Raw genomic sequence first — 18,142 nt, 5'->3', positions numbered from 1 at the left:
TTTGTCTCATCTTTATCATGGACGTTAGTCGTCGCGATGGAGATGTGCTACTAAGCGTCAACTTGGGTGCATCCACGTTAAACGGTGCTATAGACCTTATGCAAAATTGCTGCCATCTGTCGGAGGTTTCACGAAACTACCGATTTGGCGCCATGTTGGAGGTTTGTGTTCGAATCGTATTTCTGTCGCTGCTATAACTTCTTGCTTGTATCTGCTTTGATAGTGGGCAACCGGTGCATAAAAACGTCAGACGAGTGTGTAACGGCATGTAAGCGTTACCGGCATTTCCTAGTTATTACGTTGACAGTTATTACGTCTAAAGAATCGCCTCACAACGAGAAGAAGGTACAAGTTTGTCACCAAGTCACATGTAGGCCTGCCGTCGTTGAGAATGAAGCTTTGCTCTAGCTTATAAATTTTATCAGTCTGCTTTCAATGCAACGAACAAAGCGTTGTTAGCTGTCTGAATACCATGCGTGTAGTGTATGATGGTTGGGAGGAGGCTATGGCGCGCGACACGGCTAGGCACAGCGATGACGGTAAGAAAGTGCTGTTGACCCATTTCAAAATGGGAATGTGCTCGTAAATAACACGATACGCCAAGAATATTCGCGTTCACATCGACAGTTTCGGGGCCCACTGGCGCCTTACAATTTCAACCCGTTTCCGCAAGGCAATTTTGCGTCGCCGACTGAACGCTTTCGAACCCACTTCAGCGCGTAACGAACAGTAACGCACCCATGGTCGAGTGTTACACATTTGCCGGAATTACATTATTTTTTTCAATTTGATACGAAAAGTGTCACACACAAACATCTGTTAACATTTCATAGCATACAGAGGTGGATACAGGATTTTCCGAAGGGGGTCATCTTCTGGGAGAGCCTGATATATGTGCTTTTCTTGAGGTACTTATAAATAAAAAAAGGTAATTAAATGCTTGAAAAATACGCATAGTGAAGCTATACGCGCGAAGCATCTAACCAAATGCTACCTTGTTAAACTCCACAATCGAAAACCAGCTACAAACAACACGCTCTAGCACAATCGGTCCGTTCGCTGAGAATCGATGACGCACTCGTTAGACAAGTCTAATATGTAATTGTTATCGCGGTAGAATAAACAAAGTAATGTGAACAGCAGCGCAGGCATGCGCGAGTAGCCGCGATGCAGCTTTGAAGCTCGTACACGAAGCCGCGGTTTGTCTGTGCGTGCAAGCACACGGCGCGTAAACTGTCTGGTTCCGGCATGACACGAAAAAGTGTTTTCTGATGAGTGCCGATGCTGTCGCATACCGCATCTATTAAGAACGGCGAACGTGAACGATCTGCCGCTTCTCGTCGGCCGCGAGGTAATCTAATAACACGCAGGTTAGTTTCTTATAAACCTTTTTTCAGCACCCCAATTTCCTCAATCTGAGCAACACGGCACACGAAAATATGTCGGCATTGCCGTTCCTATCAGCCGCTACACACCGATACGTACGCTCTGTGTGTGCACATGCGGAGCGCGCTTAGCCTTCAACATGGCGGAAATGCACACGGCGGCCGCTAGATGGCAGCAGATTTTGCATATGGTCTATAGCTGCCGAACACCAATAGACATCGAGGAAGCTTTCTTATACCTGTGTACAATAAACATTCAGCTACTTCTGTAAGAAGACGTTTTACTTTCGTGTTAACTTATTCCTATGACGGAGGGATCCAACCATGTTTTTCTCTCTTCTTTGTTAAAAGTCGGAAATCTAGGGACTTTAGGGATTACGATTTTGCAAACGCGTGCTTATCACCTCACATTAGCAAGTTGTAGTGTCCCTGCTCTTTGCACAAGAGGCGCTCGCACTGTATTGCACACCATATTACACGGATTTGTTATTTTACAGATTGCATATATTGATAGGCAAGTTTGAAGGCTAAGGAGTTTCCGGCATATCCCACACATTGTGGGAATCGATTTCATGCGCGAAGAAGTCTAACTAGAAGCCCATGCCGGATTTTCTTGCTTTGTGCCAAGCGTTACGAGGCGAATCGACATGTTTGGATAAATTTAGTAGCTATTGTGCGTATATCGCTGGCTTGACAGGTACGTAGGCTAAACCAGCGTATAAAGGGTAGCTCGTGGTTCGACGTCGTAATGAGAACAGCTCTGTTAAGATATGGATGGGCACGCTGACAGTCTGGCCAGTCAACGAGGTGGTTTGCATGGTTTTGAATGCACTTTATACACACATGGCAAAACAAGCACACACACAAATAGCACACGACGCGAACACACACAAAACGGCAAAGGGCTAATGAGCGCCTCTAATAGGACAGTGCGACGCAGGCTCGCGGACTGGACGGTCGAGCTGCTTGACCGAGGCATGGGACCGAGGCGACGTGCTGCCCGCCGACAAGTGGCGCGACGGCTTTGAGGAGGTCGGCGCTGGCTTGCGAAGGCTGTCGAAGACACCAGAGCCGGGGTGCGACGTGATGCAGGCGGAGAGCGCACACGGCCAAGTGAAGCCCTCAGCTTCCACTCCGTGATCGCGTTGCAGAGGTTGGACACTCGGGCCCGGTCACCCGACTCCGTCCAACCCCCAAACACCGTCTTCCCTTCCCTTTTCTTCTCCTCCCCGCACGCGACTCCTCGTATTCGGACCTCTTTCGCACGTGCATCAGCGTCCTCGTCGCCTTCTTCCACCACAAAACACACGGGCACTTTCGCTCGTTGGCACGTACAACACAGACGTAACTTCGACACCCACGTTAGAGCGGAGGCGTCAGCTTTATCCCAACGAAGAGTGCGTACTACGGTGCAATGATGGGCATATCACAAGTAGCGGTTGTCCGTGGGGTCGAGGAACGCTTGACTATAGCTAGCGGAGTCAATGTTTATTTCATTTTTGTAAAAGCGGATAGCTAATACGTCAACCAAAATTAGCGTTGCCTCGACATGACACATGGATGGGGTTTTTTCCAAAGCTGTTTGAAGCACTGCAATGCAGAATGACTGGTTTCAATTCCGGCTCGAGCTTAGGGATGGTGAAATCGATGAAGGAATTATAAATATATATATATAGTTGAAAAAAATCAAGCACGTAGGAAAAATTGTTCAGTAAAGGACTGACGTTTCGGCCGCGGGACCGGCCTTCGTCGGAGTGATGCGAACATGCGACGGTACCGCAATATAAAATGCGCAGTAACGTATCATAGCGCTGTTATTGGCTGACAAGCGGTTGTTAAAAGCACGTGGGGAAACGGTGCGCGTGATCGGACAAGAAAAAACGAGAATACACGCGTGCGCACTTGCGCAAGACAAAACGAATAAAAGAGTAAAAAATGATTAACAATGAGTAAAAAATGATGAAGCCACATAACGCGTGAGTCACCGGCACAAACATCAATAGCACGTCATAGGTACAACTGCGAGCAAGTTATCGATAAACATAAACGCGGGTGTAACATCTTGTCATGATCCGACAAAGCTCAAACAGGGAACTAATCTATCTGCGTGAAAGCACAGCGGCAATAATAGCGGGGGTAGTCAAGAATGTTTAGGAAACTAAATGGGTAAAAATGAAAGTTTGCCAGCGCTTTCATTCATACCACAAGTGACGGCTTTAAAGTTATAGATTAAATACGATTCTCGAAGCTCTCTTTCGTGGTGGGAACGGAAACCAGATTGAAGGATTGTAGCTGTAATATTATCAAATGAGTGGCCCGGAATGTGCACGTGTTTTGATAGCGGAAGGTTAGGAATGGTGGCAGCATGACACTTGTGGTTGTTGAACCGATATCTGAAGGGCGTTTCGGTTTGTCCAATGTACTGTAATTTGCAGACGGAACATTCGAGCAAATAGATGCAATTGTAAGTGTCACACGTCAAATTTCCTTTAATTTTATAGAAGAAATCAGAAGCAGTGCTTTTAGCAATGTGTGACGTCGTCATATGCGCGCAAACCTTGCATCGTGGTTTTTTGCAAGCTCGGCAACCGACATTATCGGAAACCCTTGTTTTAGATGAAGTTAGGATGTCATGCAGATTGCGAGACTGCCTGAAGACTACCCGAGGTGTCAATGGAAAGATTACTTTAAGATGGACACTCTGCGCTAGTATGTTGAAATGTTTTTTGAGAATTGAGGAAACGTTTGGCACCGATGCTGAGTGTGTTAGAACTAGATTACTTTGTGCCTGAACGGATGGTTGCTTTTTAGCGCTGAACAAATCCTTGCGATTCAGCCCATCGGCTCTTCTGACGGCATCCTCAACAATGCGGGGTGGGTATTGCTGCTGAATCAAAGATTCACGGAGTTGTACGCAGTTTGCATAAAAGTCTGACTGCTCAGAGCAAATTCTCTTAAAGCGGAGCGCCTGACTGTATGGTATACTGGTTTTCCAATGTTTTACATGCGAACTTTTAAAGTGAAGATAACGGTGCCTGTCTGTAGGTTTCCTGTAAAGCGTAGTGGTTAGTTTGTTGTCAGAGATACAAACTGTGACGTCCAGAAAGTTAACGGTAGAACGAGAGTAATCATGCGAAAACGAAATAGATTGGTGAACAGTGTTGAAATAAGCTATAAAAGATAAAAGTTCATTTTCACCATGGGGCCAGATCAAAAAGATGTCATCTATAAATCGCTTATAATAAAGAGGCTTTAACGTGCGATTTCTTAAAAAGTCATTTTCCAGAACAGACATGAAAAGGCTAGCGTAATTAGGTCCAATGCGAGTGCCCATTGATGTTCCACTTACTTGAAGGTAGTGGGAGCCATCAAATTCAAAATTATTAAGCTGTAAGATTAATTTCAATAAGGTAGCTAATGTATCACTTCCAATGGGCTTTTCATCAGACAGTTCTTCGTACGCTTGAATTACTGCCTTGATACCATCGCTATGGGGTATATTGGTATACAGTGAAACCACATCTAATGTCACGAGCACGGAATTGTCTGGTATCACGAGTTCATCAATGTCCAACAAAAAATGATTGTGTCTTTAAGATAGGACGAGAATTTACATGGAAGGCTACTGATTATTACATCAACGTAGCGGGAAAGTTGCTCCGTGACAGTGCCAATGCCCGAAACAATGGGGCGTCCAGGACAGTTTTCTTTATGTATTTTGGGCAGCAAGTAGAACCTGCCAGGGACGAGACTGAGCGGGACGAGGGAGCGTACTGCCTTGTCGCCTAATTGATTATTTTTTACGAGATCGTTCACGGTATCTTGGACAACTGCTTTAAACTCTTCAGTGGGATCATAGTCTAAGTGCTTATAAAAAATCGGATTGTTAAGCTGTCTATGGGCTTCGCTTATATAATCCGTTTTATTCATAATAACAACGGCACCACCTTTGTCGGCTGGCTTTATCACGATATCACTGCGTTTAGCCAGTGATGAAATAGCTTTCCTTTCCTCAAATGAAATGTTTGATTTAAACGGTTTTTGCTTTTCGTAGGCTTTAAGCACGTCGCGTTGGACTGCTTCAATATACATGTCTAGATATTTATCACGTTGGGCCGGAGGGGTCCAACGGTTATTGGTAAACACAACTGGCTGCATGTCGCTAGTGGACGTCGCTAGGACGTCGCATGTCGCTAGTGTCGTTAGACTATGATCCCACTGAAGAGTTTAAAGCAGTTGTCCAAGATACCGTCAACGATCTCGTAAAAGATAATCAATTAGGCGACAAGGCAGTACGCTCCCTCGTCCCGCTCAGTCCCGTCCCTGGCAGGTTCTACTTGCTGCCCAAAATACATAAAGAAAACTGTCCTGGACGCCCCATTGTTTTGGGCATTGGCACTGTCACGGAGCAACTTTCCCGCTACGTTGATGTAATAATCAGTAGCCTTCCATGTAAATTCTCGTCCTATCTTAAAGACACAAATCATTTTTTGTTGGACATTGATGAACTCGTGATACCAGACAATTCCGTGCTCGTGACATTAGATGTGGTTTCACTGTATACCAATATACCCCATAGCGATGGTATCAAGGCAGTAATTCAAGCGTACGAAGAACTGTCTGATGAAAAGCCCATTGGAAGTGATACATTAGCTACCTTATTGAAATTAATCTTACAGCTTAATAATTTTGAATTTGATGGCTCCCACTACCTTCAAGTAAGTGGAACATCAATGGGCACTCGCATTGGACCTAATTACGCTAGCCTTTTCATGTCTGTTCTGGAAAATGACTTTTTAAGAAATCGCGCGTTAAAGCCTCTTTATTATAAGCGATTTATAGATGACATCTTTTTGATCTGGCCCCATGGTGAAAATGAACTTTTATCTTTTATAGCTTATTTCAACACTGTTCACCAATCTATTTCGTTTTCGCATGATTACTCTCGTTCTACCGTTAACTTTCTGGACGTCACAGTTTGTATCTCTGACAACAAACTAACCACTAGGCTTTACAGGAAACCTACAGACAGGCACCGTTATCTTCACTTTAAAAGTTCGCATGTAAAACATTGGAAAACCAGTATACCGTACAGTCAGGCGCTCCGCTTTAAGAGAATTTGCTCTGAGCAGTCAGACTTTTATGCAAACTGCGTACAACTCCGTGAATCTTTGATTCAGCAGCAATACCCACCCCGCATTGTTGAGGATGCCGTCAGAAGAGCCGATGCGCTGAATCGCAAGGATTTGTTCAGCGCTAAAAAGCAACCATCCGTTCAGGCACAAAGTAATCTAGTTCTAACACACTCAGCATCGGTGCCAAACGTTTCCTCAATTCTCAAAAAACATTTCAACATACTAGCGCAGAGTGCCCATCTTAAAGTAATCTTTCCATTGACACCTCGGGTAGTCTTCAGGCAGTCTCGCAATCTGCATGACATCCTAACTTCATCTAAAACAAGGGTTCCCGATAATGTCGGTTGCCGAGCTTGCAAAAAACCACGATGCAAGGTTTGCGCGCATATGACGACGTCACACATTGCTAAAAGCACTGCTTCTGATTTCTTCTATAAAATTAAAGGAAATTTTACGTGTGACACTTACAATTGCATCTATTTGCTCGAATGTTCCGTCTGCAAATTACAGTACATTGGACAAACCGAAACGCCCTTCAGATATCGGTTCAACAACCACAAGTGTCATGCTGCCACCATTCCTAACCTTCCGCTATCAAAACACGTGCACATTCCGGGCCACTCATTTGATAATATTACAGCTACAATCCTTCAATCTGGTTTCCGTTCCCACCACGAAAGAGAGCTTCGAGAATCGTATTTAATCTATAACTTTAAAGCCGTCACTTGTGGTATGAATGAAAGCGCTGGCAAACTTTCATTTTTACCCATTTAGTTTCCTAAACATTCTTGACTACCCCCGCTATTATTGCCGCTATGCTTTCACGCAGATAGATTAGTTCCCTGTTTGAGCTTTGTCGGATCATGACAAGATGTTACACCCGCGTTTATGTTTATCGATAACTTGCTCGCAGTTGTACCTATGACGTGCTATTGATGTTTGTGCCGGTGACTCACGCGTTATGTGGCTTCATCATTTTTTACTCATTGTTAATCATTTTTTACTCTTTTATTCGTTTTGTCTTGCGCAAGTGCGCACGCGTGTATTCTCGTTTTTTCTTGTCCGATCACGCGCACCGTTTCCCCACGTGCTTTAAACAACCGCTTGTCAGCCAATAACAGCGCTATGATACGTTACTGCGCATTTTATATTGCGGTACCGTCGCATGTTCGCATCACTCCGACGAAGGCCGGTCCCGCGGCCGAAACGTCAGTCCTTTACTGAACAATTTTTCCTACGTGCTTGATTTTTTTCAACTTTTACTTCCGGGTCCTTTGTTAGCACTTTATTGTTTTCATATATATATATATATATATATATATATATATATATATATATATATATATATATATATATATATATATATATATATATATATATATATATATTATAAAGAGGTTTATTAGCGGCGACGATACTCAACAGCGACAGTCAAGGCGGGGCCGACTCTCAGCGCGAGTTGCGTTCTCTTCGAAAAGAGCCGAAGAGGGCGACCCACTAGGAGAGGACGACCCATTACCATGTTCGATTGCTTCGCTACAATTACCCCGGGTACAAAAAGGGAGCCGCCTGGAGACCTAGCAACTTGTCACTATGAGGGGGTCGTGGCAGGGCTTCAGGCGCTCCACGTTGACAATGTCGCGCCCTCGACGGTGCATGTCCGAAGATGGTTCTATGGGTTCGATCAGGTAGTTGACCGGGGATGTGCGTTCGACGATACGGTAGGGGCCTGCGTATTTGGGCAGTAGTTTGGAAGAGAGGCCAGTTGCAGTGGTAGGGACAGAGAGCCAAACGAGCGCTCCAGGGAGGAACGGGGGCGTAGATGTAGAAGCGGTGGTGTCACCACGAATGCTCTTCTGCCGCTCTTGGGTATGCGTAGTGAAGGTCTTGGAGAGCTCACGACACTCCTCAGCAAGTCTGGCTGTGGCAGAAATAGGCGCACATTCAGAGCTATCCGGCTTGTAGGGAAGGATTGTGTCGATTGTGTGCGACGGGTGCCTGCCATACAATAAGAAAAAGGGTGAGAAACCAGTAGTGCTCTGAGGGGCGGTATTGTAGGCGTACGTAACGAAGGGCAGAATGGCATCCCAATTTGTGTGGTCGGCGGCGACGTACATCGAGAGCATGTCGCCGAGCGTGCGGTTAAAGCGTTCGGTGAGGCCATTCGTCTGCGGATGGTAAGCAGTAGTTTTGCGGTGAACAACGTTGCAGTCTTTGAGAATGGCTTCGACGACTTCCGACAAGAAGACACAGCCTCGATCACTGAGCAGCTCCTGGGTGGACCGTGACGCAGCATGAATCGGTGGAGCAGGAAGGAGGCCACATCGCGCGCTGTAGCCGCAGGGAGGGCGGCAGTTTCAGCGTATCGCGTGAGGTAGTCTACAGCGACGATTGCCCAGCGGTTACCAGCGGACGTCAGAGGAAGTGGCCCGTACAAATCGATGCCAACGCGCCCAAACGGCCGGTCAGGGCAAGGTAGAGGTTGCAGACCTGCCGGCGACAGGTGTGTTGAAGTTTTGCGGCGCTGGCAATCGATGCAGGAGCGAACAAACTTCTGCACGTAGCGGTACATTCCTCGCCAAAAGTACCGTTGGCGAATGCGGTGGTAGGTTTTCGATACCCCAGAGTGTGCACACTGCGGATCAGAGTGGAACGACTCGCATATGTGAGAACGCAGACTGCGGGGTATTACTAGTAGCCACTGGCGACCATCGCCGTCGTAATTGCGTCGGTGGAGGAGGTCGTCGCGAACGGCGAAATGGTGGGCTTGACGACGCAATGCGCGAGAGGATGGTGTGGCCGATGGATCGGTCAGCAAGTCTATCAGTGAGGCAATCCATTGATCCTTGCGCTGTTCGGTAGCGATGGTGTGAACGTCGATTGAAGCTACAGCTATGTGAGACACTGAGCTGTGGGCATTGTCGTCAGGCAAGGGAGAGCGGGACAGGGCGTCAGCGTCAGCATGCTGGCGTCCGTTGCGGTACAACACACGGATGTCGTAGTCTTGCAGGCGAAGTGCCCACCGGGCGAGACGGCCTGAGGGATCCTTCAAGGATGACAACCAGCATAGTGCATGATGGTCGGTGACGACATCAAATGGGCGACCATACAAATAAGGTCGGAACTTCGTAAGGGCCCAAATAATTGCCAGGCATTCTTTCTCCGTAACGGTATAATTGGTCTCAGCTTTAGTAAGCGTACGACTTGCATATGCCACGACGTATTCCGGGAACCCAGGTTTGCGCTGCGCAAGGACAGCGCCGAGGCCAACACCGCTGGCGTCCATGTGTACTTCTGTAGGGGCCGTAGGGTCGTAGTGGCGTAGTATCGGAGGAGACGTCAACAAACTACAGAGCTTTGTGAAAGCGTCATCGCACCCTGACGACCACGAATTGAGGGGCACGTTGCTGGCAAGGAGCTTCGTCAGCGGTGATATAATAGTCGTGAAGTTGCGGATGAAGCGCCGAAAGTAGGAGCATAGTCCTACGAAACTGCGCAGTTCTTTGACCGACGTAGGTTTGGGGAACTCAGACACGGCCCGAAGCTTGGGTGGATCGGGGAGAATTCCGTCCTTGGACACGACGTAGCCCAGTATTGTCAGCTGCCGTGCTGCAAATCGGCACCTCTTTAGATTCAGTTGTAGCCCGGCGTCGCTCAAACGCGTCAACACATCCCGTAGGCGTTGAAGATGCGTGGAGAAGTCCGGGGCGAAAACTACCACGTCGTCGAGGTAACACAGGCACGTGTGCCATTTCAAGTTGCGCAGAACGGTATCCATCATGCGCTCAAAGGTCGCGGGCGCATTACACAGCCCAAACGGCATGACGTTGAATTCGTACAAGCCATCCGGCGTGACAAAGGCTGTCTTCGGTCGAGCGTCATCAGCCATGGGGACTTGCCAGTACCCTGAGCGCAAATCAAGCGATGAAAAGAATTCTGCTCCTTGCAGGCTGTCAATGGCGTCGTCTATGCGAGGTAGGGGATAAACGTCCTTACGGGTGATCTTATTTAGTCGTCGGTAGTCCACACAGAACCGCACAGAGCCGTCCTTCTTCGCAACAAGAACGACAGGAGACGCCCACGGACTGTTTGAGGGTCGAATAACGTCGCGGCGAAGCATGTCGTCGACTTGCTCGTTAATTACACGACGCTCTGCTGGAGATACGCGATATGGACGTTGCCGCAGTGGTGGTTGAGCGCCAGTGTCGATGCAATGGGTGACAGCAGACGTGCGGCCGAGAGGAGTTTGCGCGACATCGAACGAAGAACGAAATTCTTCCAACAGGCATAGAAGCTGGGAACGCTCGACCGACTTAAGGTTGTCAGCAATCGAGGAACGAAATACATCAGCGGATGACGAATCAGATGTGGATACAGCACTGAGCGTACGGGAGCTGGCGCAGTGCGTGTCACCCGGTGCGTCCATAAGTTGTGCGTCTTCGAGGGGTTCCGCTCTGCCGAGACATTCCCCTCGCACCAACGTAACCATGAACGGGGATGGGTTGGTCACAAAAATATCCGTGTCGCCCTGAGTGATTTGCACGGTCGCAAATGATACCAGCAAGCCTTTCCTAGTGAAAACGCGGTCACATGGAGAAAGAAGTGCAACGGCGTCGCAGAGACCGGTGCAATAGGCTGACACAGCGGTTGACGAATTCGCAGGAACTGTGATGTCGTCTTTGACAAATACCTTGGTCGTAGCCGATGAACTGTCTGCCAGCGTCAAATGTGAGAATGGTGAGAGCTCTAATTCGGCTGGTGCACAACGAATGACGGCGTCGTGGCGGGCGAGAAAATCCCATCCCAGGATGACGTCGTGAGAGCATGAAGAAATTATGATGAATTCGACGGCGTACAGAGCGTCCTGAATGATGACACGGGCTGTGCATATCGCGGTCGGGTGAATACTTTGGGTGCTGGCTGTACGGAGGGAGAGCCCGGAAAGCGGCGTCGTCACTTTTCGTAGCAGGCGGCTTAGTTTAGCGTCCATAACAGATACGGCGGCTCCAGTATCGATAAGGGCAGATGCGCGAACACCGTCCACAAAAACGTCTATCACGTTCGATGGTCTACGCTGAGGGCTTTCGCAGTTCGATAGCGTCGCAGCCCTTACCTCGTGGACTGCGACGACTAGTTTTCCTGGTCGCGTGGGACCGAACGTGGCCGCATCGGTGACAGCGAGCGGCGTCGTGGTGACGGTGAACGGCGGGTAGATGCAGCTGGGCGAGACGGCGGCGACGGAGGCGTAGGTGGGTCATAATACGGCCGGTTCAACTGGATGGTGGCAGGTGACACGTCTCTAGGCGGCTGCACGCGATTGCAATAGCGCGCCACGTGGCCGGCGTAACCGCATGCGAAGCATATGGGGCGGTTGTCAGGTGTGCGCCATCGGTTCGCTGGGGCAGGGCCCGCCCATGGTGCAGGACGGGATTGACGGGGCGGCAACTGATAGGACTGCATGGTGGGCTGCAGTCGTGGCCTGTGCGTGACGTCGGCGTAGGCTACCGGTGCACCAGCTTCGAAAGAGTGAGGTCGAGTGGAGGCTTCGGCGTAAATGTGTGGGGCAGCCGTAGCGATTGATGGGGGCGGTCTTGCGACAACTTGGGCGTAACTCAAAGGTGCAGGAGCCGGATGGTGCTGGTGGTACTCGGGCATGACCTCCGCGATTTCCTGCTCAATTGCTCGACGGAGGGGAGGCAGAAGGGTGGTCGACGGCTGTTGAGCGTACCGAGGGCGAGCAAAGTCCAGCAGAGAGAACTGGCGCGCGATTTCCTCGCGCACGAAGGTCTTGATCTCTGCGAGCAACGCGGAGTGGTCGGGTATGGTCGACAAGCCAGCTAGCTCGGCGTCGCGTGATGGAGAGCGACGGGTCATCGATCGCTGCCGGCGCAGCTCGTCATAGCTTTGGCAGAGCGTTATGACCTCTGCCACTGTGCTGGGGTGCTTGGCGAGCAGCATGGTGAAGGCGTCGTCGTCGATGCCTTTCATGATGTTCCTGATCTTGTCAGAATCGGACATGGTGGCGTCGGCTTTCTTACAGAAGTCGAGGACGTCTTCAAAGTAACTGGTGAATGATTCACCGGTCTGCTGAGCGCGTTCACGTAAGCGCTGTTCGGCCTGGAGCTTACGAACGGCAGGTCGGGCGAACACGTTGATAATGGCGGTCTTGAAGTTGGACCACGTCGTAAAATCGGATGCGTGGTTGTTGTACCACAGGCCCGCCACACCCGCGACGTAGAAAACCAGGTTAGTCAATTTTCCGGCCTCGTCCCATTTATTGGGGACACTCACGCGCTCGTAAATGGCGAGCCCGTTCTCCACGTCGGTACCATCGGCGCCAGTGAAGACTGGAGGGTCGCGAATACGAGGGACACCGGGACATGTCGGTGCGGGCGGGGTCGTTTGCTGGGAGGCGTCTTGAGACATGGTAGGCGGCAGGGTACGGGATCGAAGAGCCAGGGGTATCGAATGAGGGCCGAAGTTGTTGTGAGGTGCTGCTGACCCAGCACCTCCACCAAATTATAAAGAGGTTTATTAGCGGCGACGATACTCAACAGCGACAGTCAAGGCGGGGCCGACTCTCAGCGCGAGTTGCGTTCTCTTCGAAAAGAGCCGAAGAGGGCGACCCCACTAGGAGGTGTTCGAGAGGACGACCCATTGCCAAGTTCGATCGCTTCGCTACAGTATATATCTGTATATATATATATATATATATATATATATATATATATATTATATATATATATATATATATATATATATATATATATATATTATATATATATATATATATATATATATATATATATATATATATATATATATATATTATATATATATATATATATATATATATATATATATATATATATATAGACAAAGGGGTCAAGGAAGCTAATAATGTCTCCTATACTATATACCAAGTAGCCCAAATCTCCGCCTTATAGCGTATATGTACCCTTTTCATGATTGTAAAGCTAGTTTTTCTGCGATGCAGTTAGCCCAGTTCTTAGCAGTTAGTCTAGTCATTTCCGCAAACAGCGTGTTCAAGCGCAGTTTGCTTGCGCTATGACGCGGAAAACGTAGACTCAGCAGCTCTCTTGACATAAACACGCATAATAGACAAACCCCAGCACGTGCAATTACGACCTCGTCTCCACTTGAAGCACAACAAGTGCCGCCTTAAGTTCGGCGAATATGCAGCGCAAGGAAGCGCGCTCGCGGATTATGAAAATGGTCTAACAGATCCTGGAGAAATGCATCTTTCAGCTAACGCTTGCACTCCCACGTCAGCCAGCCTATAGAAGCCCCCGTCTTCTGCTGTGACGCGAAAGGAGGACAGTCGCGAAATACAATGTGTTCTAATGAGAACTAACAGACAAAAAGCCAAGGAAAGTATGGGGGATGTTATTTGTAGTAATTATGATGTAAATGTGAAGAAAGTAAAGTGAACAAAAAACAACTTGTCGCTGGCACAGACCGAACCTGCGACCTTCGAATAACACGTCCGATGCTCTACCAACTGAGCTACAGCGGCGGTCATCCCCCGGTCCACTTTATGGGATATATATGGCTTGCACGTGATGGACGCATCTTCTGAAAGGGAATGGGACTCCACGATAGCGTCTATGATGACAAACAAGTTACGCCTATGTGAAAACGACGCGACAGGAACGTCTCTGTGCGTGACTAACGAAATAACCTGCATGTGACACTTTGATAATATTAATGTGACATCGGAAATGTCGCATCCCCACATGCTGGTGCTACAACACGGCGCTTTCAGTGACGTCGATGCAAGCCATCTATATGTGTTTTTCTTTGTGCTTAACAAAGAAAAACGAGCCCTTAAAGTTTTCATTTTTTCGTTTTCACGTTCTAATGTCTGATACATTAGACACGATCACAGCTCGTGCTCCTCGGTGGTCTAGTGTTTACGGTGCTCGACTGCTGACCCGAAGGTCGCGAATCCTGGCTGCGGCGGCCGCTTTTTCGGTGGAAGCGAAAATGCTTGAGGGGCGCGTACTAGGATTTAAGTGCACATTTAAGAACCCCAGGTGGTCCACGTTTCCGGAGGCCTCCCATACGGCGTCTCTCATAATCATATCATGATTTTGGGACGTAAGACACCAGATACTAACAAAAAGTAATAATAATAGGTGGTCTGTTTCAGGCCAGTACGTTGCTGTGCAATCTCGCACGGGTGACCTCAAAAAAAGAGATCACGTCATTCTGCAATTATAGTATTATCGAGGGCTTCCACAATATCTAATGTACAAAGGGAGAAAAGATTGCTTCCCTACGAGTGCGAGCGTCTTATTTATTTCCTCTTCCTCCTCGTCTCTGTTTTGCTTTTCACGGGATTTTGTCATGTTGCATGTTTCCGGTGCGTCCTTTCGACCAGTGTGGTAGCCGACAACGCCTCCGATTTGGGTGCGCTCGAGGATTCGAGGAAATACGACCTGCGGCCGAATCATCCATGGATGATGGCCGCAGGTCCTTCAGTCCATGACATCATCCAAAGACGACGGGCCCCCTGTAACCATTGGGCCAAAGTGCGAATTCTCACGAAGGCGAAAATGTGCACATGTGATCTCTAGCGCGTCTGATAGAAAGACTTCGGTCGAGATCAAACAGAAACAATGCCTCTCAAACAATGAGATATCTTTTTACAGCGAAAGCTGTTATGAGATCATTTCACCGGCCGTTTTTGACGCCGTAGTTGTCCGCCGCCGCCGCCGCCGCTGCCGCCGCCGGTGTCCGTAACCACTATCGCTCGAAATAAGAAAAAAAAACGAAATAAGAAAAAAATTCCAGGATGGAACGAGGTTCGAACCTGGGCCCTCTGCGTGAGAAACCAGTATTCAACCCCTGAGCCATGCCGGTGCTGGAAACTGCTTCGCGAAAAGGTCCTATACAGGCTTCATGTCGGGAAGGAACCACATTAGCATATGCAATATAGCGTGGTAGAAGAGTAAAAGAAACACCAAGCGTCGCACAATGCGAATTCTGTAACAAGGCGTCACACAATGCGAATTGCGCAACGAGTACGTTGTTGAATGCTTCCAACCCATTACAAAGGGATCTGCCATAATTCTTCGTCATCAGGCACAGCATCAACAAAGTGCGCATAATGCCTTACATGCGTTTAGCAGGTACCACAGCTCTCCGTAGAATGACGAAAAATGGCACAGTGCCTGCTGCCCTACTTCTCAAAAATTACAATAATTTATAGCGTAGTGGGTTCCTCGCAAGTACACTTGTATTGGTTGCCAAGGAAGGCCATAATCGCATGATTCATTTCCTCGGGGTCTCAGTAAAATTACAATGATTTATAGCGTAGTGGTTCCTCGCAAATGCACTTGTATTGGTTGCCAAGGAAGTCCATGAGCGCGTGATCCAATTCCTCGGGGTCTCATAAAATTACAATGATTTATAGCGTAGTGGGTTCCTCGCAAGTGCACTTGTATTGGTTGCCAAGGAAGCCCATAAGCACATGATCCATTTCCTCGGGGTCTCAGTAAAGTTCTTCGCCCTCCCCCCGTCTCTCTCCCACGTCAACGTATGTTATACAGCATGACGGGAGAGGGAAATAGCGGCCGGGCGTCACCCAATGCAAATTACATAACTGGTGGGCCGTTTAAAGCTTCCAACCCATTACAAAGGGATGGGCCATAATTCTTCATCGTCATCAGTCGTAGCGTCAACAAAGCGCACATAATGCCTTACAGACGTGTAGCTGGTGCCTCGCTTCTCCGTAGAATGACGAATAATGGCTTAGTAGATGCTTCCCAGCTTCACAAAAATTGTGATTTATGGCGTAGTGGGTACCTTTCTAGTGTACTTGTATTGTAGCCCCAAGAGAGCTTACAACGGGCTCTAGAAACGCCGCTCTTCCAGCTTTCGCTGTGAGTGTGCTGCGGTTTCAGCGCAGGCCTGGCGTTTTTTTTTAAAGCACCCATCAAAAATGTCGAATAATGGATTAATCAATTAAAACATCGCATAGAAGGCAATGAATTGATGAAAGGCTAAATCGACGAAAGATTAACGATTAATCGATTAAAGATTATAATCGATCATCCCTACTCCAGCTGCGATTCTTTTTCTGAGCTTCCATCGGCATTTTTCGTTCATCGACAACGCCGTCGACGCCGGCACCAAATTTCCTGCAGCACAAGCTCCTTAACTCTATCGCATTAAGATTTACATAGTCTATTCTTGCTCTGCTTGGGTGGATATAGAGTTTGAATCAACCACCTATGGCGCATATTTATGTCACAGGCCGTGTTATGCGGACATGTGGTATACATGACTGGTTGAAAGGGTTTCCTGACGTACGCGTCACGCAAGTCAAGTCATTCGTGTCACAACCTTTGAAACGTGTTCGTGATACACTCATCTCGTGAGCCGACTTTGGTATACAGTTGAACCGCTAAATAATGAAATCGCCGGGGAGGAGAGTTTTGTTCGTTATCGTGAGAATTTCGTTGTCGCGAACAGTAAAATACGCACACCAATTACTTCGCACAACTAAATTTACTTGAAGAAGTCGCTTACCTGGCTCTGTTTCAAGTTGCTTTGAAGGAGCTTGACGGCTTGAGCCTCACAGTTTAACAAGCTTTGCCTAGCTTCATCGTCGTCGTGGGCGCCGAGGAAAGAGCGAGTGATTTCAAAAGCATCACGAACTCCGCGCGAGCTTACTTGCCTTTCTTACGTTTTGTTGCTTTCCTGACTCTTGTCGTCACTCTCCTATTCTTTGCGCACACCGTTGATGATAGCGTCATCGCTGAACTCTTCGAGCACGATCTGGTCGGCGTCAGCACACAAAGTCGTGCAGTTCAACAGCGTGTTGTTGAACTTGTGGCTATCATCATCATCCTCATCAGGCTCATTGTTATCATCATCATCCGACTGAACGTAAAGAGCAATAGTCGCACCGATGTTTGTTGGCGGAAACGTATGTGCCCGACTTGTTGAATGAGCGGCAGGGTTGCCAGGTTTGGCCATTTTGCGCCAATTTGGCTACTTTTTTTAGGCCGGTTGCCGCACAAAAACGTCTTGGCTACTTGGCTAGTTTTTGGCAACTTTCGTGTTACCACGATTTGAACCAAACTGTCAATATCTTGTGAAGTCGCAGCCGCTGTCAATCGAGTATGCGGTGTCAAAACATGGTGGTCAAGGCTTGTTTCAAGCTTCCAAAATTGAATTTGGCCCTTTTACAAATGAAAGTAAGAGAAAGTACATGAAATACATACAATAATTATTGTGCGATTGCGCAAGCAAACGAGACAGCTGCGTTAAACTGACCCGACCAATTAGGATGGATGCACTAGATTGTATACATTTTATTTACTACTTTACGAATATATTTGCAAATGTAGAGATTGAAATGGTATTTTAATAACTCGAATAAAATTAAACACCGCATCAAAGGCATCCCGGTGGCAATATCCCAGAACAGAAGCACCAAAATTTGTTATTACGATTCCTCAAGTTTAACCCTGTCCTGGAGAGCAGAATAGCGAGAAGTCTTTTTCTGAGTGATGAATATAGGCGACATGATAAAAAAATAATGATCAACGGTTTCTATTTTTCGCAGGATTGATATAGGCACGATATCGC

The sequence above is a fragment of the Rhipicephalus sanguineus genome, chromosome 2 (genome assembly GCF_013339695.2).
Source record: "Rhipicephalus sanguineus isolate Rsan-2018 chromosome 2, BIME_Rsan_1.4, whole genome shotgun sequence".
NCBI classification, from domain to species: domain Eukaryota; kingdom Metazoa; phylum Arthropoda; class Arachnida; order Ixodida; family Ixodidae; genus Rhipicephalus; species Rhipicephalus sanguineus.
This window is presented reverse-complemented; position numbering follows the sequence as displayed.